Source organism: Geotrypetes seraphini, chromosome 14 (assembly GCF_902459505.1).
Source record: "Geotrypetes seraphini chromosome 14, aGeoSer1.1, whole genome shotgun sequence".
Classification (NCBI taxonomy): domain Eukaryota; kingdom Metazoa; phylum Chordata; class Amphibia; order Gymnophiona; family Dermophiidae; genus Geotrypetes; species Geotrypetes seraphini.
The window spans coordinates 34929222-34951561 of NC_047097.1; the positions used below are offsets into that span (position 1 = coordinate 34929222).

The following is a 22340-nucleotide window of genomic DNA, read 5'->3' on the forward strand; positions in this document are numbered from 1 at the left end:
CCCTTCTTAATGATACCCAACATTCTGTTTGCTTTCTTTGAGGCTGTGGCGCACTGCGCCGATGCCTTCAGTGTTGCGTCTACCATCACTCCCAGGTCTCTCTCCAGGTTACTGACCCCTAGCGGTGTTCCCCCCATTCTGTATGTGAACATCGGGTTCTTTTTCATCACGTGCATGACCTTGCATTTCCCTAAGTTGAAGCTCATTTGCCATTTTTCGGCCCACTTTTCCAGCTGCATTAGATCCTTTTGGAGATCTTCGCAGTCTTCCCTGGTTTGAGCCCTCCAAATTTTCCCTGGTTTGAGCCCTGAGTCATCTGCAAATTTAATGACCTCACACTTGGTTCCCGCCTCTAGGTCGTTTATGTAAATATTGAACAGGAGCGGTCCTAGCACCGACCCCTGTGGAACTCCGCTCGTGACCCCTTTCCAGCCTGAGTAATGGCCCTTTACTCCAACCCTCTGCTTCCTGTTTGCCAGCCAGTTTCTGATCCATCGGTGGACCTCCCCTTGCACCCCGTGGTTCCATATCTTCTTAAGCAGTCTCTCGTGTGGTACCTTGTCGAAGGCTTTTTGGAAGTCAAGGTAAATGATGTCTATAGATTCCCCTTTATCCACCTGGTTGTTCACCCCCTCAAAGAAGTACAATAAGTTGGTGAGGCATGACCTGCCCTTGCAGAAGCCATGTTGACTCGGTTTTAGCTGCCCATTTTTTTCGGTGTGTTCACAGATGCTGTCTTTAATTAGTGCCTCCATCATCTTTCCTGGGACTGAGGTCAGGCTCACTGGCCTGTAGTTTCCTGGGTCGCCCCTTGAGCCCTTCTTGAAGATGGGCGTAACATTTGCTATTTTCCAATCCTCCGGGATCTCTCCAGTTTTTAAGGATAGGCTGTATATCTGTCGAAGTGGCTCTGCTATTTCGTTTTTTTAGTTCCTTGAGTACCCTTGGGTGAATGCCGTCCGGACCTGGTGATTTGTCGCTCTTTAGTCTGTCTATCTGCCTGAGTACATCTTCTTGGCTTACCTCTAAATTGACCAGTTTATCATCTTGGTCTCCTATTGCGATCTCCTCGGGTTCCGGAATGTTGGTTGTATTCTCCACCGTGAAGACTGACGTGAAGAACTCATTTAACCTTTCAGCTATCTCTTTCTCTTCTTTTACTACTCCCTTTCTATCTCCATCATCCAATGGTCCCACTTCTTCTCTTGCCGGTTGCTTCCCCTTGATGTATCTGAATAACAACTTGAAGTTTGTTGCTTCCTCTGCCAGTCTCTCTTCGTATTCTCTTTTTGCTTTTCTAACCACTCGGTGACACTCCTTCTGGTGTTCTTTGTGCACTTTTTGGTTCTCCTCTGTTTGGTCTTTTTTCCATTTTCTGAACGATGCTTTCTTGTCGCTTATCGCCTTCTTCACTGCATTTGTTATCCACACTGGGTTTTTTGTTCTATTTTTTTTGCATCCTTTCCTGAACTTGGGGATGCACAGGTTTTGCGCTTCGTGCACAGTTCCCTTGAGTAAGGTCCAGGCTTTTTCTACGGATTCCATCTTCCCTATGTTGCCTTTGAGTTTCTTTCCCACTATTTCCCTCATGGCATCATAATTTCCTTTTTTGAAGTTGAGTGCCGTCGTTGTGGTTCTTTTCCCCTTTGATGATCCAATTTCTAGCCTGCACTGGATCGTGTTGTGATCACTGTTACCTAGCGGGGCTAATACTGTCACCTCCTTTGCTGGCCCCCCTAGTCCGTTGAAGATTAGGTCAAGAGTGACGTCACCCCGTGTTGGTTCCGTGACCAGTTGCTCCATGAAACAGTCCCTCGTGACCTCTAGGAAATTGGTCTCTCTTGCGCAGTTTGAGTGCCCAATACTCCAGTCTATCCCAGGATAGTTGAAGTCACCCATCACCACCACATTTCCGCTTCTGCATACCTGCCTTAGTTCTGCCTCCAGGTCCTGGTCGATTTCTTCAGGTTGTCCAGGTGGGCGGTAGTACAGTCCCAATTTAATGTCTGCCCCAGTTCCTCCCTGTAGCTTAACCCATAGTGATTCCAAGCCATCCGCCCGTACTGTTGTTTCCATCCTGGTTGTGGGTATGGAGTCTTTTATGTACAGCGCTATTCCTCCACCCTTTTTATGTGCCCTGTCTCTCCTGTATAGTTTGTACCCTGGTATGACCACCTCTTCCTCTCAACACATTGACACGCTGCCACCACCACCACTAGGAACACCTCACTGGGTAGGCCAGCTATGCTATAAACTTTATAAAACACATTATTATATTTTCTTATAAAGCACATATTTTAACTGAACTCTCTGACATCCTCAGCCTTTCCATTCACAAAAATAGAAGGAAGAAAAGTTCCCATTTCCTGCTGTCTCATGTCCCCGGCCTATACAATATTTTTTTTCTGCAGACCCTTCAAAAGTCTGACCAAATCCTCGTTTCACTTGCATTATAAAGTACTGAGGATGCCATCTCTCCCCAATCCCAGGTCCTAAAGTCTAAGACAGTAGCGCAAACTAATGCTGCCAGATTCAGGAAAAAAAATTTTGATTCGATTCAGCCTATTGAATTGGTTTATCAATTCGATTTTCCTGCCCAGTTAGGTGATTTTTTTCAAAACTCCTAGGGTTTTATAGCTTTTTCACCCCCTTTGGCTTCTCCTAATCACACTGGCGCTGTGGTGTAAATAAAATAAAGAAACAAAAAGGACTTTTCCTCTCTCTGTTAAATCCTAGCTCACGTTTGCAGTCCAACACCAGCTCTGGCAGGATACACATTTCAAATCTGACATATTATAATCACAAAACAGAAAATAAAATTAATTTTTCTACCTTTTGTTGTCTGGTTATATTTCAAATCTTGTTGGTCCAAGGCTCTGGTTTTCTTCTGATAACTTGGGGTCTCCTTCTTTCTTCTTTCTGCATGCTAACCATCCATCTGCCAACTCTGTCCTCCCTTTCCATTTCCCTTCCCTCCCCAGGAAGTCTGGTATCTTTCCTTTTTTTCATCTCCCTCCACAGATCCACCTTTTCTTAACTACCCTTTCATCCAGCATCTCTCCCTCCTTCCCCACCACCCGAGTCCACAATCTCTCCCTTTCTTTTCCCAATTACCCTCCTATCCAGTATCTCTATCCCTCCTCCACACCATCCCTTGTGTCCAATTTCTCTCCCTTTCTGTTCCTTCCCTCCCTAAATCCCATGGTCCATCATCTCTCTCCCTCTCCTCTATTTTCAGACCCATTATTTCTTCCTCCCCCCCAAAGTTTGGCATATGCACGTCTCTTTGAACACCCCCTTCCCTCCATGTACTTCTAAACCAGGGTTCCCCCCAAAGGTCTGTCCCCCCTTAAAGGTCTGCCTGTCCCCCCTTGAAGGCCTGTCCCACCTCCTTGAAGGCCTGTCCCCCCCCCTTGTAGGCCTGTCCCCCCCTTGAAGGCCTGCCTGCCTGTCCCCCCCTTGAAGGCCTGTCCCCCCTTGAAGGTCTGCACCCCCCCCGAAGGCCTGCACCCCCCCCCCGAAGGCCTGTCTTCCCCCCTTGTAGGCCTGCCTTCCTGTCCCTCCCTTGAAGGCCTGTCCCCCCCCTTGAAGGTCTGCACCCCCCCCGAAGGTCTGCACCCCCCCGAAGGCCTGCACCCCCCCGAAGGCCTGCACCCCCCTGAAGGCCTGTCCCCCCTTGAAGGCCTGCACCCCTTGAAGGCCTGCACCCCCCCGAAGGCCTGCACCCCCCTTGAAGGCCTGTCCCACCCCCTTGTAGGCCTGTCCCCCCCTTGAAGGCCTGCACCCCCTTGAAGGCCTGCACCCCCCCCCCCCGAAGGCCTGCACCCCCCCCGAAGGCCTGTTCCCCCCCTTGAAGGCCTGTCCCACCCTTGAAGGCCTGTCCCACCCTCTTGTAGGCCTGTCCCACCCCCTTGTAGACCTGTCCCCCCCCCTGGAAGGCCTGCCTGCCCCTCCTTGAAGGCCTGTCCCTCCCCCTTGAAGGTCTGCACACACCCCCAAAGGCCTGTCCCCCCCCTTGAAGGCCTGCCTGTCCCCCCCCCTTGAAGGCCTGTCCCCCCTTGAAGGCCTTCCTGCCTGTCTATCACCCCCTCCTCCTTGAAAGCCTGCCTGCCTGCCCGCCCGCCCCACCCCGAAGGACCGCTCGCCCCCTGGCCTCCCCGCACCACTATGAAGCAGCACTACCTATGCTCCCGGCCTTGCCGTTCAGTCTCCCCACCACCACCCCCGAAGGACCGCTCGCCCCACTGACCTTCCTGCACCACCTATGAAGCAGCCGCAGCAGGATCCTGACGTCAGCGATCTCTGCGCTGCTTAGGCGCTGCTTCCTGCGCCGCGTTCCCGCCCCTCCTCTGATGTCAGAGGAGGGGCGGGACCGCGGCGCAGGAAGCAGCGCCCAAGCAGCTCAGGTATCGCTGAAGTCGCGATCCTGCTGCGGGCTGCTTCACAGGTGGTGCAGGAAGGTCAGTGGGGCGAGCGGTCCTTCGGGGGTGGTGGGGGGGAATGAACGGCAAGGTCAGGAACACCCCCTCATGGCTGGCACCCGGGGCGGTCCACCCCTCCCGCCCCCCCTTAGTACGCCACTGGGTGAATGTGAATGTGCCATGGGGAGATTGGGAGCAGAGTAAAGGGGCAAATGTCACAGGGGGTGGAGGCAGACAAAAACGGATGAGTGTGCAATGATGGGGTTTGGGGGCAGAGTAAAAATGGTGAATATGCCATGGGGGAGGGGCTGCAAGCTGAAGGCTTGCCATTAGGATGTGGAGAGAAGATAAAGTGATAGCCGGGGAAGTGAAGAGAGAGAATGAGAGGTTGGGTTATGTAGTAAGATTTATGGTGTACTAATCAGTTACATAAACAAATACGTGCCTGTTAGTTTTCTAGGGAAGACCATAACATCTCATCCAGGTTCAGCTATCTTTGCCTACTTACACGACACCAGACCTAGGCTAATGAGAAATACTTTTATTATGAAAATAGAAAAATATAATTCATAAGCCAGCAATAATAACTAATTATTGTTCACAAAATATTCGATTACATATATGAAACTCAGTACATAATTATTACAACACACTTGTTAGATAAATAATTCCTTATAATAATAATTCTTGATTAGCAGCAAACTATTACAGTTTATCACCAAGAGTAGCTTCACAAATCCTGATCCTATAGACAATAGGATTCCCTCTCTAACCCAGCTGAAAAGACATATAATTCCATATTCTCACCATCCAATTAGGCCGTAGCACCAAAATCAGGTGAAATGGAAGACGTCTTCCCTCAGCTTAGCAGCTATAGAAATTCTTCTGTTTAGGAACAGTCCATCAGCAACTGGAGAAGCTGTAACTTAGGTTGGCAGCCATGTTTTCCTTTATGTGATGGAATCCAGAGGCATAAAAGTCCGATTTCACTCTGTCTCAGGCAGAGAGTCACAAGAGGTAACTTTTCAGGTCTTAATTATTATAGAAAATGCAGAGTAACCTATGATAAGATGCGAGTTCACTCACATCCTGGCACAGACTAAAATTAATTAGCACATTTCACTTGGATCTTGTTAGATGACCTCTCCAGACCAATCCAGAAACATAACTTAGATGACTAGCCTTTCTGTATAGAGTCTCGTACAGGCTGCGAGACAGAACCAACTTCGTTAGATAAGAAGTATATGAGCAATTCCTCCCCCAAGATTCACACAGGCTAACCATGGAGGCATAGCTGGATGTCCTTGACTAAAATACAATTCTGGTACATACCCAGAATGCATCAGGCAGAAACAGCAAAGATGTGTTCTTCTTTCTCTTCTTGCAAACAATGGTTCAGGCTTGATGATGTCAGAGAGGCCTAACCTTCAGGTGCAAATAAGGAAACAACCCTACAGGTATTGCATGCGGGAGAAGACTTTGGGGGCAGCCAGAAATATGGGTTATAAGAATGATATAAAATAGAAGTAGAAAAGATTCAAAGAAATGTGATAAAAATAATAAAAGGGATGGAACTGCTATCTCATGTAAAAAGCAATAGGTTAGCGCTCTTCAGCTTGGAAAAGAGACTACTGAAAAGGGACAGGATAGAAGCTTAGAAAATCATGAGTGGGGCAAAATAGTTAAATAAGATACAATGATTTAACCTTTCAAATAAAAGGACATGCTATGTAATTAACAACCAGCATACTGTAAAACAAATTGTAGAAAGATTTTTTTACACAGTGCCTAATTAAATCATTTGTTATAGAGGATATTTTCAAGGTGACCAACATGGTAGTATTCAAAAGAGGAGGTGATAATGCCTCTGTACAGGTTGTTTTTATGGTCTCACATGAGGTACTAGGTACAGTTTTGGAGGATGTAAGGATATAAAAAGCTTCTAAAAATCACAATTTAGGCACATTTAAAATCACCTCATAATTCTAAGAGTTGTTCACCTTGCTGTTGTACAGCAAACCAATTTGCTTAATAAAGAAGCTTTTATGATGACTAGCTACTGAAACTATCTATTCAGCTATAATTAAGGGGGGAAAAAAATCTTTCAAAATTGTTTTGACAAATAGTCATTAGATTTCTCAAAATTCTAATAAAAGGTTTTTACAGCATCACAAAACGGATTCATAATGAGCATTTTTTTTTTTAATGATCATTCACACAGAGTCTAACACATAATCAGCAAGATGGAGTGGGAGAGTGGCCTAGTGGTTACAGCAGCTGCCTCAGCACCCTGAGGTTGTGAATTCAATTCCCATTGCAGCTCCTTCTGACTCTGGGAAAGTCACTTAACACTTCATTGCCCAATACAAAATAAGTACTTGTCTAAAATACTGTATGTAAGAATATAAGAATTGCCATACTGGGACAGATCGAAGGTCTATCAAGCCCAGTATCTGTTTCCAACAGTGGCCATTCCAGGTCCAGAAGTTCCTAGCTAGATCCCAGGTAGTAAAACCGATTTAATGCTGCTTATTCTAGGAATAAGCAGTGGATTTCCCCAAGCCATTTCAATAATGGCTTATAGATTTATCGTTTAGGAAATTATCCAAGCCTTTTTAAAACCTGGTTAATCTGATTTCACTACATTCTCCGGCAATGAGTTCCAAAGTTTAATTACAAGTCATGTGAAGAAATATTTTCTCCAGTTTGTTTTAAATTTACTACTTAGCAGTTTCATCGAATGCCCCCTAGTCCTAATATTTTTGGAAAGAGTGAACAAGCGATTCAAATCTACCCTTTCCACTCCACTCAGTATTTTATAGACCTCCATCAAATCACCCGTGAGCCATCTCTTCTCCAAGATGAACTCCAGGTCCAAGCTGTAACCACAAAGAAAAAGTGCTATATCATAGCTCCAAATTCTACAGTATATATGGTACCCAAATCTGTGCACATGCCCAACAAACATGCACAAGCTAATTGAATAGTCATTAAATTTCAATAATTGAGTGCTAAAACCAATTATTGAAGTTAATTGGAACTCATTAAAATTTGGCTGTGCACTATTCTGTTAGGCATCCCCAGCAGAAGGGATGCCCAATCCCTCCTGCTGGAACCACCCCACCCCTTAAGGTTATCGCCCCCACCCCCACCCAAAATCAGCTGAGTGGCAGGGACTCCCAAAAGCCACAATTCTGTTACTGGCAGCTAAGAATCGCGGCTTTGTGGAATCCCTGCTCAATCGGCTGCTGCAGTCTAGGAAAAGATAGGCAGCTAAAATGTGTATCTTGATGTGATTCACGGTTATAGATCACCTAACACCACTTCAGGCTTTGGCCATGCCTACTTTGGTATTAGGCGATCTAAAGCACCAACCTAGCTGCGATTCCAATAGCCATTTTAGCCGCCTTTAATTTAGGCATTGCTTCAACCCAGCCATTTCTGACCATTGGCAGGGCGCCTACTGATGCCTAAATTTAGGCGCTGGTTATAGAATCCAGGCCTAACTGAAAAGACTTTTGTAAAAAAAAAAAAAAAATGTGCTCTGTAAGGCTACCTTTTCTAGCTGTACTTTAAATTAATGTTAAACACTAAACAGAGACTTTCCTCAACTGCTCTCTGTGCCCTAATCTGATCTTATCTTATGCTCTGAAATGCATCCTAAAACACTAATCTAGACTAAAACATTTTTATATAAAACCCCAGCAGAGACTCTAAAGGCTACACTATTGCCTAACCTAATTTTGCTGAAAAAGCAGAGTACTGAACTAAAAAAGTAAAAGAGAAGGACAATGAAATAACCTACTGAAGTCCAAATTTACCTTTTCCCGAGTATGAATGCCGAAAGGTAAGATATTCCAATAGCATTTTTCTTCTCCTTAGCACATCCTCGCTTAGCATCGTTTCAGGTCACCAAAAACAATCAAATTTGCACATTCAAAAAACCAGCGCTTTTATAGGACTACATCAGTAAACTGTCAGGAGTACAAATGGACCGTTAGAGAGAATTTTTACATGTTCTACAGCAGCTGTTGCTATACTGACTTTGGTTACAATTGACTCTGACCCCAATGCTCTAAGGTCAACGTTAAAATCCTGTGGGTCGAATCCAGAGAGGGAACTAGTCTGGAACGAAGATCCAAGATGGCTGCCGCTATCTGATTGCCGACGGGACGCCTGGGAGTGCCTTCCTTACCTTTTGAAGAATGCCAAAAAGAAGAGGCAAGAGAGTTGGTGGTGCCTCCCAGCGCTCAGGACCTATGATTATTACAGTTGAGGACATCTTCAGACGCCTCCAAAGTGAGCAGGCTGGTTCGGGGAATTGCCTGTTAGGATCGTCGGCAGAGAGGAGTGCTTCGGCGGATACCCCCAGGCTGGATGTCACGCTGAGCCCCGATGCCAGGACGCCTCCCCTTCAGCCATTGCCGCTGGGAACCAGCTCTCCACGATAGGAGAGTATGTCCGACGAGAAAGTGTTCTTCAACCCCCCCCACCCCCCCCTGAGAGGCCAGCGTATCGGAGGGCTCGCTACAGGGAACAACTCCAAAGGATTTTTTTCCTTTTGGAAGAACCAGCGACCGGGGCAACCTTAACTAAGGAGGAACAAGGCACCGGGGAGGTAAACAGTTCAACTGAGCAATCTAGTGTTGCACTAATAACTTCATTTGCTCCTGTTAAACCCCAGACGTCACTCTAGATTCGCTTTGAGATCTAGTTTCTACTTTGGGAAATTCCCTTAATCCCCAAATAAAGATTCTAGAGAAGGAATTAAAAATACAGAAAGAAGAAATTAATATTTTGAAACAAGACATTGTATTAGTGAAGACTGAAATCAGGAAGAAAAGAAGGATTTAAAAATGACTAAAAGTAACTAAGACCTAATTGTAAAAGATAATCTAATTATGAGGAGAAAATTGGAAGCACTTGAAAATAACAGTCGGATTAACAATTTGCATTTAATTAATTTTCCAAAGGTTTCATCAATTTCTCCAAGAGACATGATAAAGCGTTACTTTCTAGAAATTCTTAAAATACCTGAGAACTCTTTACCACCATTGTCAAAAGTGTATTATTTACCTGCAAAGAATCAGGATTCTCAAAAGAAAAATGATGATGGGAAACCACAGGGAAGTTCTCTGGATGTTACAGCCTTATTGGAACAATCAGATAGAGAAGTGGCTAGCTCAGCCACTCTCTTATTGACTGTAGCTCTGGCTCCAGACAAAGATTGGATCCTTAAACTTTTCTTGGTTTCCATATTCAAATTTTCCGTGGATGTGTCGAGAGAGACTCAAGAGAAGAAGGGAATTTTTATTATCGAAACCTGGTGTGACCCAGATAGGGGGTTTCTTTTTCCTTAGATACCCTTGTAAATGTGTAATTAGGTATCATACTTTAAAATATATCTTTTTTGAACCGGCTCACTTGACGGCTTTCCTTTCTATGAAGCGCCTTGAAAAAGAAGAAATATCTGAGTCCAAGTAATAATTTAAGCTCTCTTTCGCAACAGATAATGTGATTTGATTTGATTGCTATATTGTATTATTATTCACTCCTAATTCTTAAGTCTTGGATCCATTTTTGAGGACTAGTGTGCGATTCAGTTGAGGAATATATTTCTTTGAAGTTTGGGTTTATTTTCAGGATTGAAAGTAATTAATATTATGTTTTCTTAATTGCACTTTCCGCACAAGATGATATGCTTATTAAATAATGTGAAAATCCTATATAATAAAACGCTAACCACGCATGCGCACTCAACTGCGTGCTTCCGTTTTCCCTGATCTGTGAGATGTAGGTCCGTGGCCTTGCAGGAGTGCGCATGCGCGAGTCCCCAGCCTTACTTTCCAGCACCTACCACTCGCCGCCAGCGCTAGACTTCCTGCTCTCCATGTCGGCTCCTCTCACCAGCCGCACCAGCGTCTGAGAAGGCTTCCGACGCTGGCGGGATCGAGAGGAGCTGTGGTGACATCTCGCGGGAAGGGAAGCCCAAAACACTCCAGCCGCGAAGGGATGCCACGGTTCCGACTCAAAACCAGCTGATTCCAGCAGCGTGTGCAGCACTCTACACATGCTGCTTCGGGGCCTTTTACTGCCCTGATTTGCTCTGCTGCGTCTCTGATGATGTCATCAGGGACGTGCCAGAGTAAATCAAGGCAGTAAAAGGCCCCGAAGCAGCATATATAGAGTGCTATACATGCTGCTGGAATCGGCAGATGGTCGGACCGTGGGAAGGGAAGGGTGGGGGCGGCAAGAGACTAAGGGAGCAGTCAAGACCGAGGGATGGGAAAGGGGGGGGGTAAGGGAAACGCTGCTGCTATACAGGGAAGTGGGGTGGGGTGGGAGGGAATGCTGGTGCTGCTGTGGCTGCTGCACAGGGAAGGTGGGGATCTAAATGCTGCTGTACAGGGAAGTAGTGGCGGGGAGGTAATGCTACTGCACAGAGACATGGAGGGGGAGGGAATGCTGCTGTGGCTGCTGCACAGGGAAGTGTGGGGGGGAGAGAGAGACAGATGAATAGAAAGAAAGCCAGACAGCGAGAGGAAGGCAGACAGAAAGAAAAGAAGAAAGGCACAGGGGCAGAGAGAGATACAGAAAGACAGACAAGACAAAGGGGGCCAGGGAGAGAGACAGACAAAAAGAAAAACAGCGGGAGGGAGAGAGACACAGAAAGAAAGACAGACAGACATATATTCTAGCACCCGTTAATGTAACGGGCTAAAATACTAGTTTATAAATAAATAAATAAAATTCTGTGGGTCGCTGCTGCGCAGATAAATTATCAGATTTCAAAACAGCAAGTGATGGTCAAAGAATTTCACATGCAAATGAGGTTCATGGGAGGTCCACAGACATCCCACCCAGTCATTGGAGAAAATGACTGAAAACATGCGCAGAATAGTTCACAGAAAGAGGCATAAATGTGCGCTTGTGCCAGGAAATGCGTGAATCGTAGGCATGCCTTATTGTAATGTATCATAGCTGCATGTGATAAGTATCCATTGATCCCATTGGAGGGAGTGCAGGAGGCAGAGAACTACCTCCAAGGAAGCCATACAAATGTGAAAATACAAGATATGTATGCTTTTTTTCTACACTGCTTCAGCGGGACGTGGTGCCCTTAACCCTGTATTGTTCGTTTTTGATCTTTTAACGAATGTGCTTGAGACGCACATCTAACCTATGCATATCAACACTACCTCCAGACCTGCCGTTAAATTTGGGGTGTAAAAGGCCAGTGCATCATTATTTGGATAATCAGGCAATGTCTGAGTATCCTCCGGAGTGCTCATTTTAATATTGAAAAGCTAATTTTAATACATTTCAAAACAATTATCAGAGGCTGCTACAAAGCACGGAAAAGACCGTAATCAGTCAATTCGAAGCTAAACTGGTTTAGCATCAACAATTAAAGTCACGGTAAGCTTAGAGCATCAGGGCTTCAATGTTTCTGTTGGAGTCACTTTGATTCTGATGCCATTTCTTTTTAGCATTTCAACTGTTGATGCAGTCTCTGTTATTACTAGTTCTTGATTACTGTGATAGTTTATTTTGCAAACTGTAAAAAAAACACTTACCTTGATTTATAATATGGGCAAAATGGATCATGTAACACCTTGCCTCCACAAATAATATTTGCTCCCCAATAGAGGCTCATACTATGTTTAAATTTGGTACTTTTTATTACAAAGCACTCCATGATCTGCTACCAAGTTATCTAGCAGATCATTTTATCTTTTTCACTCCTGTAATATCTTTACAAAATTCCGCTTTTTTTGCTTTTCCATCAGTTAAATGCTGTATTTATAAGAAATAACAGGGAAATTTGATATCCTACTAGGCTGCAAACTGGGAACTTGAACTTCATTCTTTACTCTTTTCCTTTCCCTCATATCTACATTTTTTTTTTTTTTAAATTACAAAAAAAAAAAAATTATACCACAAAAAGTCTCAGCAGTTTCCAAAGTAACATACATAAAAACATAAAAATACATTGAAACACAGTAATCCAAAATCGTCATACATATGGCTAATGACATAATAGAAATGCCCTTTTAGAAAATAACTAAAAATATTTAAGAAAGTCTTCAGAAGTTTGATTATATTACACAAGTTAAAATTATTTTTTTGTGAACTGTGATTTACTGCCATCGTAATTTGCTGTGTACGTAGATCTCTTATTTCTTTTATTATCCGCATCGATCTGCAAGGTTTTGCGGGATAGAAGAAAAATCTTTACGCCTAAAATTAAGCGTGGATCCTTATAGCAAACCTTAAATTCTATAAATGGTGCCGAACTCAGAGCACCATTTATAGGATAGTGCTTAGCGCTAATTTTTATCAGCACCCAAATTTGGGCGCCATTTATAGAACTGACTCCCTAATCAATTAGTATCTAATGAAACAATCACTATAGTATTTCTGAGATAGTTCTATCTACGAGGCTGAACCAGGAGCAACTAACTGCCAGATTCTCTAAACAGCACCATTGTCAGCAGCCTCTTATCGTGTGTCAACCACATGATGGCGCCGTTTAGAGAATTGCGCCTCCAGCAAAGACAGGCGATAGAAATATAAGCCAGGGTTTTCCAGGCCTACATTTCCGGTGCCTACCTTTGACATGAATCACACCTAGGGTTACCGGACATCCAGACTTCCCTGGACATGCTCTTTCCCCCCCCCCCCCCCCCTCTGAGGACATGTCTGGGGGTCCAGATGGCTTTTCAAAACCCGGCACTTTGTTCGGGTTTTGAAAAGCTTCCGCTAAATTGTGTCAGGCAGGAGGATGGGGTTGGGATGGGGTGGGGCTAGGGCGGGACTGGGACATAATTAGGCAGGGATTAATGGAACTGGGTGGGTGTAGGGGGCCTAGATTTTACCATAGTCAAATCTGGCAACCCTAATCACACCTAACGTCACTTCTGGCGTTAGCCATTCCTCCAGTGGCATTAGGCACCGGTAGGCATGATTCTGGTGCTGTCTGTTTAGGTACAATTAGAAACCCCTCCCAATCAAACACATAAACAATATAAGTTCAACAGCCGTTGATAGCGGACAGAAAATGTTTAAATATAAATCATAAAGATAATCCCAAAAACTTTTTTATTCATATAACAATGTCATAATATCATCATATCATTAAGTATAAAATCCATAAATATTAGCATATACACATATAGGACAAAACATAAAACAGAGACAAGGGCTTCATGATCATGAGAAGAGAAAAAAAAAAAGGGGGGGGGAACAAAAAATGCAAAAAACTAGAGATCAAACCAAAAAATAATTAAAGCAACAGCAAAAGTAAAAACTTGAAATCAGTTCAGAAGCTGACTAAAGCAGCAGCACAGGTGGAAGTGAAGTTATTCAAAATTCAACAAAAAATATATAAAAAACAGGTCCAGATAAATCCAAGTGTACAGAGAACCAGTGTAATCAATAGAACACCAGAAAAATCCAGGTGTGCAAAGAGCCAATGTAGTCAGTGGAACAAAAGTGCAAAATAAAGTTCAAAAAAGAACAGCATCAAATCTTCACACAATCAGGAAACCCAACAAACTATAGGATACTAATCCTAGTACTCTTCTTAACTCAACTTTCCTCTTTCCTTCCCTTGACACAGGCCGTGTTTCGAATTTTCTTTCTCAAAAGGAAGGAATGACACTAAAAACAAGAAATGAGCATATCAACTGTCTGTTTAGGTGCCAGAAGGTGCTTTGAATTTTAACTTGAATACTATTTAAAATGTCATTTCCCTCTTAACATAGGTGCCAGTAGGGCGACTACCAGGGCCTAAGTTAAGGTGCCATTTATAGAATTCTCCCTTAAGTTCTAAGCCTCATGTTGACACATAGATATACTGTTGGCTGGTTGGATGCTTGCTTGTTGCAGTTTTTGGTTTTAGCCAAGTGACTAATACATTTCAGACCCTGTGTTGGTATTCATTGTTGTTTTTTCCGAGCTGTATCAGATCACTGATGGTTATCTATTGTTTATTGTCAGGGTCTGCTAATTTGTGGTTAATTCCATTGAAAGTCATGGGTCTGAAAAAGCCCAATATACAGTATCTCACTAAAGAACAAGCAGATGGGATTTTTGTGCAAAAAAAAAATTGCATTATAAAGAATTGATGAAGACAGGTGGAGGGGCATAATAAAAAAAAAACGTCTGAGTCCCCTTTTGGCCTTAGGCCCTAAACGTTGAAAGTAGAAGCAGGGAAAATGTCCATTCTAAAAAAAAAAAACGTCCAAAAGGAGGCTTTGTGGGTTTAAAAAAAATAAATAAATGGGCCTGCCTCTATGTTCAGCTGTTTAAACGCCCAGACCACCACTACGTCTATACTAACATAGAAACATAGAGCATGACGGCAGAAAAGGGCCGACAGCCCAACAAGTCTGCTCCCTCCCTCAAGAATCCATCTATTAAGTATCCCTCCCTCCCTTGAGAATCCATCTATTAAGCATTCCTCTTGAGCGACCCCCACCTGCCTGTCCCATCATCCCTTGAAGTCAAGCGTGTTACTGGCCTCGACTACCTGTCATGGAAGACCAAAAAAAAAGCCTAAGTCCCAAACACCCAACAAGAGCTTTTAAGTGAAGGAGGAGACAGTCCTTCGCCTAAAAGCTGGATTTTATAACTGGTGTCTGTCAAAAAGAACACCGGTTACAGAATCCACCTTTCCCCAGCAATGATCGCGGCATGAGAGATGAGCCATCTCTCCTGCCGCGATCCACCCCTCCCCCTGATCGGATCGGGCAGGAGGGAGCCCAAGCCCTCCTGCCCCAGTGAAACCCCCCTATCCCCCACCCCCACTAAGATACGGGCAGGAGGGATCCCAGGCCTTCCTGCCCTCGGCGCCCCCTCCCACAATCGCCCCCGAACCCCCTTTTGGCCGTCTATAAATGTCAAAATGTACAACGCTGCATACAACTTTCAGCACTATATAAGTGATAAGTAGTAGTAGACTGTTCCCCCTCTTGTTGGTTCCTAAACCAGCTGCTCCATAAAGCAGTCCTTGATTTCATCTAGGAATTTTACCTCCATGGTAGGCCCTTATGTTACAATTATCCAGTCAATATCGGAGTAATTGAAATCATCCATTATTATTGTATTACCCAGTTTGCTAGCCTCTGTAATTTCTGCTAATATTTCAACATCTGTCTATTCATTCTGGCCAGGCAGACAGCAGCAAACACCCGTTTGCACATTGAATTTCTATCCATAGTAGTTTCTTTAGCAGAAAAGGTGTACGTACACAAAAAAAAAGGAAAGCTCTTCCAATATATACAATAAAAAATTTTATTACAAAATGTTCCAAATGGGGATTGGAGCAAACAAACCAAAACTGCAGGCTTGTACACGATGCAGGCAAATTTTATTATGACAAATAAATCTTAATTAAAAACCTTTTACCAGACAGGGGACCCAACACGGTCCGTGTTTTGGACAACCTTCGTCAGGGGTCCATGGTGATAAAGGAAAAAAGAAAAATGTCACAGAAAAAGCCTGGAAAGATAGCGTTTGGTGGCACGCCAAAAATTTGCCAAAGTGCAGTAAAAAGTCCGTCACAGTAAAAATTTGGCAAATTTTTGGCGTGCCACCAAACGCTATCTTTCCAGGCTTTTTCTGTGACATTTTTCTTTTTTCCTTTATCACCATGGACCCCTGATGAATGTTGTCCGAAACACGGACCGTGTTGGGTCCCCTGTCTGGTAAAAAGTTTTTAATTAAGATTTATTTGTCATAATAAAATTTGCCTGCATCGTGTACAAGCCTGCAGTTTTGGTTTGTTTGCTCTGGTCTGTTTTTTACTGCAGACAAAGTTGGACTTTTGGTTCCTTTTGTTTTGTTGCTTTCCAAATGGGGATTGCCCTAGACGTGTGTCCACCATGGAAGTCAAAATTTAATGTGCAGTGTATGAAAAACTGTACATAACTCATTCAGATTCATCTCGGGGGTGTTTCTTGGTACGCTCTGCCAGGATTCATTTCATAGGTTTACAACAACTCATGGTGCAAAAGGAATGTATAATGAGCTACCAGGAGATACGATAGTTTCCCTACTTGTGACCGAAGGTTTCCAAGGCTTATTAAAAATCACTCCACAATTAAGCATACAGCATATGCCTTTAAAGGGGAACAGCCGATGATGTTGCTTTGCAGTCTAAGTGAAAGTGATGTGATAGAACCCTCGGTAAAAGTATTCTTTCTTCCTTTTCTCTTAGTAAGCCAAATGTATTGAAATTTAAAAAAAACACATCAGCTTGGTTTGATAAGAGTGTTGTTAATTCCTTGCATGCAGCTACCCTGCCACACAAAGCCACTGTCACAGCTCCGAGTTGGGCTCCGGCACATGTGCTGATGCTGTCAAAGATTTTGTCTTGAAGAAAAGCTGCAATGTCACAGCTGTCACAGCCCCAGAAGTAATTCTTCAGTCTCTGCCAGTAGCGCTGCATTTTTGAGGCTTCCACAGCGATGTACATGTTATTCACCTTATTATCAGATATCAAAGAAAGCAACAATCTTACGGGTCCTGAAAACCGACTAAAGACGCTAAGAGCAAATCTATATTACTGTATGTATGTTAAGCTTAATTCAAATAGTCTCAACCAGTGGCTTTCAAACCTTAGGGACTCCAGCCAGTCGGATTTTCAGAATACCCTCAATGAAGGTGCACGAGAAAGATTTGCCTGCACACTGAGGATACAAAAAAAAAAAAAAAAAGACTGGCTAGGGGAAAGGATTCCCCCAAGGATAGGTTTGAGAACTACTGGGCTAGAATTAGAGAATGACAAGGGGGCAAATTTGTCCCCTTTCCTACAGGAACTCAATTTTCCCATCCCCGAGAGTTTTTCTCTGTCCCTGCCCCATTCCTGTAAACTCTACCTTAACCGCATAAGCCTCGAACACTAATGATTTTAAAGTGTTTGAGGCTTGTGCAGATGAGGATGGAGTTTGCAGGAATGGAGCAGGGACCGGAAAAGAACTTGCAGGGACAGGAAAATGAGTTCCTACGGGGACGGGGAAAAATTTGTTCCCGTGTCATAGGAACCCAAGCACAGTACCGGGTAAAGCTTTGGATTCTTGCCCAGAAATAGCTAAGAAGAAAAAATGAAAAAAAATTTAATTGAATCAGGTTAGGCAGACTGGATGGACCATTCGGGTCTTTATCTGCCGTCATCTACTATGTTACTAGTTAGAATCTTAACTCAGATTGTAGCAGATTGACTCTTTGTAGCGCATTCATTAGAGAATCAGTATATCTCCCCTCTCACCCCCTTCCCCTTTCCGGGCACTCATTCATTGGATAAGTCTCTCTTATCTGTACCCTTATCCTCAATGGCCAACTCCAGACTCTGTCCTTTCTACTTTGCTGCACCATATGCATGGAACAAACTGCTCGATTGGGTACATCAGATTCCGCCTCAGGCAGTATTCAAATCCAGACTCAAAGCCCACATCTTTGAAGCTGCTTTCAATTCCAAATTCCAACCCACCTTCTAAGCACCACTATCTGTCTTATCATTCCCTCTGTAATTCCCCCACCTGAGTACTGGTAATTGACACACCTTCTTGTCCAGTTTGTCTGTTTTGACTAGATTGTAAGCTCTTTTGAGCAGGGACTGTCTCTTCTGTATTTTAATTGTATTTTAATTGAAACAAGGCTGCCCTGTGAACTTCTAAAAGCTAAGTTACTCAGATTTTCATATTTCAGCATTTCATATTTCAGCTTTTCACTGGTTTTCAGCATTATATCTGCTTAATTTCTCTTCTCCTCCCTGTTTCTTACTAAAAAAATATAAAAAAAAGCACAAAAAATCCTTCTCTTTCCTCTGTTAAATCTTATTTCCTCTTCCTGCAGTTTTGTTTAAAATACTGTGTTTTAGGTGGTATAGAGCCTATATTTCTGGTGCCTGTGGCTCAGGGTGACTAAAGTAGGGAAAATCCTGTTATAAATCCTGTGTTTTAGGGTAGCACTGATAGAACCTGCAGTTTTGTTTAAAATACTGTGTTTTAGGTGGTATAGAGCCTATATTTCTGGTGCCTGTGGCTCAGGGTGACTAAAGTAGGGAAAATCCTGTTATAAATCCTGTGTTTTAGGGTAGCACTGATAGAACCTGCAGTTTTGTTTAAAATACTGTGTTTTAGGTGGTATAGAGCCTATATTTCTGCCTTACTAGTAGTCTTACTTATAGTCCCACCAACCCCAGGGACCACTATTCATATATAGAGACCCATATAATCAGGACTTCACAACCAATCAAGATGACCTTTATTCTATGCAATCACTGTGGTGCTTTAATTCCAAGACATACTATTTGGAGGCTTAAGGCTTGCCCCATCTGTCTTCAACTTGCCAGTATTAAGGAGGAGCTCTGTAAACTTAAACAGGAATTGAATACAATTAAAGCAGCTTCCATCACTCCACAAAATCATACCAACTTACCACCTCTACCTCAAAGAATAAAACAACCCAGGAACAAATGGGTCACAGTAGGCTCAGGAAGACTGCGACATGTAACACAGAAACATCCACCTTCACTAATATTACCTCTACAGAATTCCTTCGCTCCACTAGTGCACTGCGATACTCAGGAAAACAGAAGGGAGGTGGGACTGGAACCAATGAAAGAAACTCAAGAGAACAAGAGCACCCTAAGTACAAATAAAAAAGCCAAAAACAGAAAACTATTACTGTTGGGAGATTCCATCATCAGAGGCATTAACCTTGGAACACAGGGCGAGGAGTCCAAAATAGTGAAATGTCTTCCAGGATCCTCAGCTACCAGGAGTTCCAGGCAAATACTGACTATAATTAAGGAAGAAACTAAGGATTTTAACACTGATGTTGTTATCCATCTGGGAACAAATGACCTGGCCAACAACTCCACACTTGCAGCACAGAAAGCTTTTCGGGAGCTTGGTGAGGGCGTGAAACCTTTTGTAAAGACTTTAGCTTTTTCTGAAATACTGCCTGCATATGGAAAAGGAGAGCAAAGAATGAAAAACACAGAGGACTTTAATAGATGGCTCAGAGCCTGGTGTCATCAAGAAGGCTTCAGGTACATAGGAGGATGGGGAAATACATGGAAGGACAAGAAGCTATATTGCACTGATGGGCTACATATTACTACAGCAGGAAAAAGAAACCTTGCAGAGAAATTTAGACAATATTTTTCTAGGCATTTAAACTAGAAGGTGGGGGTGGTGTATGTAGAGACCACCCCCGGCAAAAGAAAAGATGTGATAGTAGTAAAGGCTGCAACAAAAGCAATATCAGCAACTCATTTCTTAGTATTGCAGCGGAAAGTGAAACGACACAAAAATCCATACGAAAAAGGAGATTATCGCTGAAAAATAGCTGGAAAGCGATGACCACAAATGCTCGCAGTCTAAGCAACAAAGTTCATGATCTGCAAGCCCTGATATTAGAGGCAGATCTAGATATTGTTGCTATCACAGAGACATGGTTCAGTGAATCACATGGATGGGATGCAAACATACCGGGATATAATCTTTTTAGGAAGGACAGAGATGGTCATAAAGGTGGAGGAGTAGCTCTCTATGTAAAGATCAATATCCAAGCGACCGAAATGCAAGGGACCTGGGGAGAGGAAGAAGCGATATGGATTGCTCTGAAAAGAGAAGATGGAACTTCTATCTACGTGGGTGTAGTCTACAGACCTCCGACTCAATCGCAGCAAATTGATAAGGATCTGATTGTGGATATCCAAAAGTTTGGAAGGAAAGAGGAGGTTCTGCTGTTGGGAGATTTCAACCTGCCGGATGCGGACTGGAATGTTCCGTCTGCGGAATCGGAAAGAAGTAGGGAGATTGTGGATGCCTTTCAAGAGGCTCTGCTCAGACAAATGGTGACGGAACCCACAAGGGAAAAAGCGATATTGGATCTGGTCCTCACAAATGGAGAGAGTATCTCTAATGTTCGAGTGGGTGCTCACCTGGGTAGTAGCGATCATCAAACGGTTTGGTTTGATATAACGGCTAAAGTGGAGAGCGGCCGCACGATACTTAAAGTCCTAGATTTCAAACGTACGGACTTTAATGCAATGGGAAAGTACCTGAAGAAAGAGCTGTTAGGATGGGAGGACATAAGAGAAGTGGAAAGACAGTGGTCTAAGCTGAAAGGAGCGATAAAAATGGCTACGGACCTTTATGTGAAGAAAATCAATAAAAACAAGAGAAAAAGGAAGCCGATATGGTTCTCCAACCTAGTGGCTGAGAAAATAAAGGCGAAAGAGTTGGCGTTCATGAAATATAAAAAAACCCAAGAAGAGGAGAGCAGAAAGGACTACAGGGTGAAACTGAAAGAAGCCAAGAGAGAGATACGTTTAGCGAAGGCACAGGCGGAAGAACAAATGGCTAAAAATGTAAAAAAGGGAGATAAAAATTTTTTCAGATATATTAGTGAAAGGAGGAAGATAAAAAATGGAATTGCTAGGCTAAAAGATGCTGGGAACAAATATGTGGAGAGTGATGAGGAGAAAGCAAATGTGCTAAACAAATACTTCTGTTCTGTGTTCACAGAAGAAAATCCTGGAGAAGGACCGAGATTGTCCGGCAAAGTTACACGAGAAAATGGAGTAGATTCTGCGCCGTTCACGGAGGAGGGTGTTTATGAGCAACTTGAAAAACTGAAGGTGGACAAAGCGATGGGACCAGACGGGATCCATCCCAGGATACTAAGGGAACTCAGAGAGGTTCTGGCGAGTCCTATTAAAGACTTGTCAACAAATCTCTGGAGACGGGAGTGATTCCTGGGGATTGGAGGAGAGCGGATGTGGTCCCTATTCATAAAAGTGGTCACAGGGATGAAGCAGGAAACTACAGGCCGGTGAGCCTCACTTCAGTTGTTGGAAAAATAATGGAAGTGTTGCTGAAAGAAAGGATAGTGTATTTCCTTGAATCTAATGGGTTACAGGATCCGAGGCAACATGGCTTTACAAAAGGTAAATCGTGCCAAACGAACCTGATTGAATTTTTTGATTGGGTGACCAGAGAGCTGGATCGAGGACATATGCTAGATGTAATTTACTTGGATTTCAGCAAAGCCTTTGATACAGTTCCTCATAGGAGGCTGTTGAACAAACTTGAAGGGCTGAAGTTAGGACCCAAAGTGGTGAACTGGGTCAGAAACTGGCTATCGGACAGACGCCAGAGGGTGGTGGTTAATGGAAGTCGCTCGAAGGAAGGAAAGGTGACTAGTGGAGTCCCTCAGGGTTCGGTGCTGGGGCCAATCCTGTTCAATATGTATGTAAGTGACATTGCTGAAGGGCTAGAAGGAAAAGTGTGCCTTTTTGCAGATGATACCAAGATTTGTAACAGAGTAGACACTGAAGAGGGAGTGGAAAATATGAAAAAGGATCTGCAAAAGTTAGAGGAATGGTCTAATGCCTGGCAACTAAAATTCAATGCAAAGAAATGCAGAGTAATGCATTTGGGGATTAATAATAGGAAGGAACCATATATGCTGGGAGGAGAGAAGCTGATATGCACGGACGGAGAGAGGGACCTTGGGGTGATAGTGTCCGAAGATCTAAAGGCGAAAAAACAGTGTGATAAGGCAGTGGCTGCTGCCAGAAGGATTCTGGGCTGTATAAAGAGAGGCGTAGTCAGTAGAAGGAAGAAGGTGTTGATGCCCCTGTACAGGTCATTGGTGAGGCCCCACTTGGAGTATTGTGTTCAGTTTTGGAGACCGTATCTGGCGAAAGACATAAGAAGACTTGAGGCGGTCCAGAGGAGGGCGACGAAAATGATAGGAGGCTTGCGCCAGAAGACGTATGAGGAGAGACTGGAAGACCTGAATATGTATACCCTAGAGGAAAGGAGAGACAGGGGAGATATGATTCAGACGTTCAAATACTTAAAGGGTATTAACGTAGAACAAAATCTTTTCCAGAGA

At 43.6% G+C, this 22340-nt stretch overlaps 2 long non-coding RNA genes across 2 annotated transcripts in view; one reads left to right on the plus strand and one right to left on the minus strand.

Moving 5' to 3' along the window:
• Positions 1–22340, plus strand: part of LOC117348374 — an 873172-nt gene that overhangs the window by 482804 nt on the left and 368028 nt on the right. The window lies entirely within an intron of this gene.
• Positions 1–22340, minus strand: part of LOC117348376 — a 43429-nt gene that overhangs the window by 2976 nt on the left and 18113 nt on the right. The window lies entirely within an intron of this gene.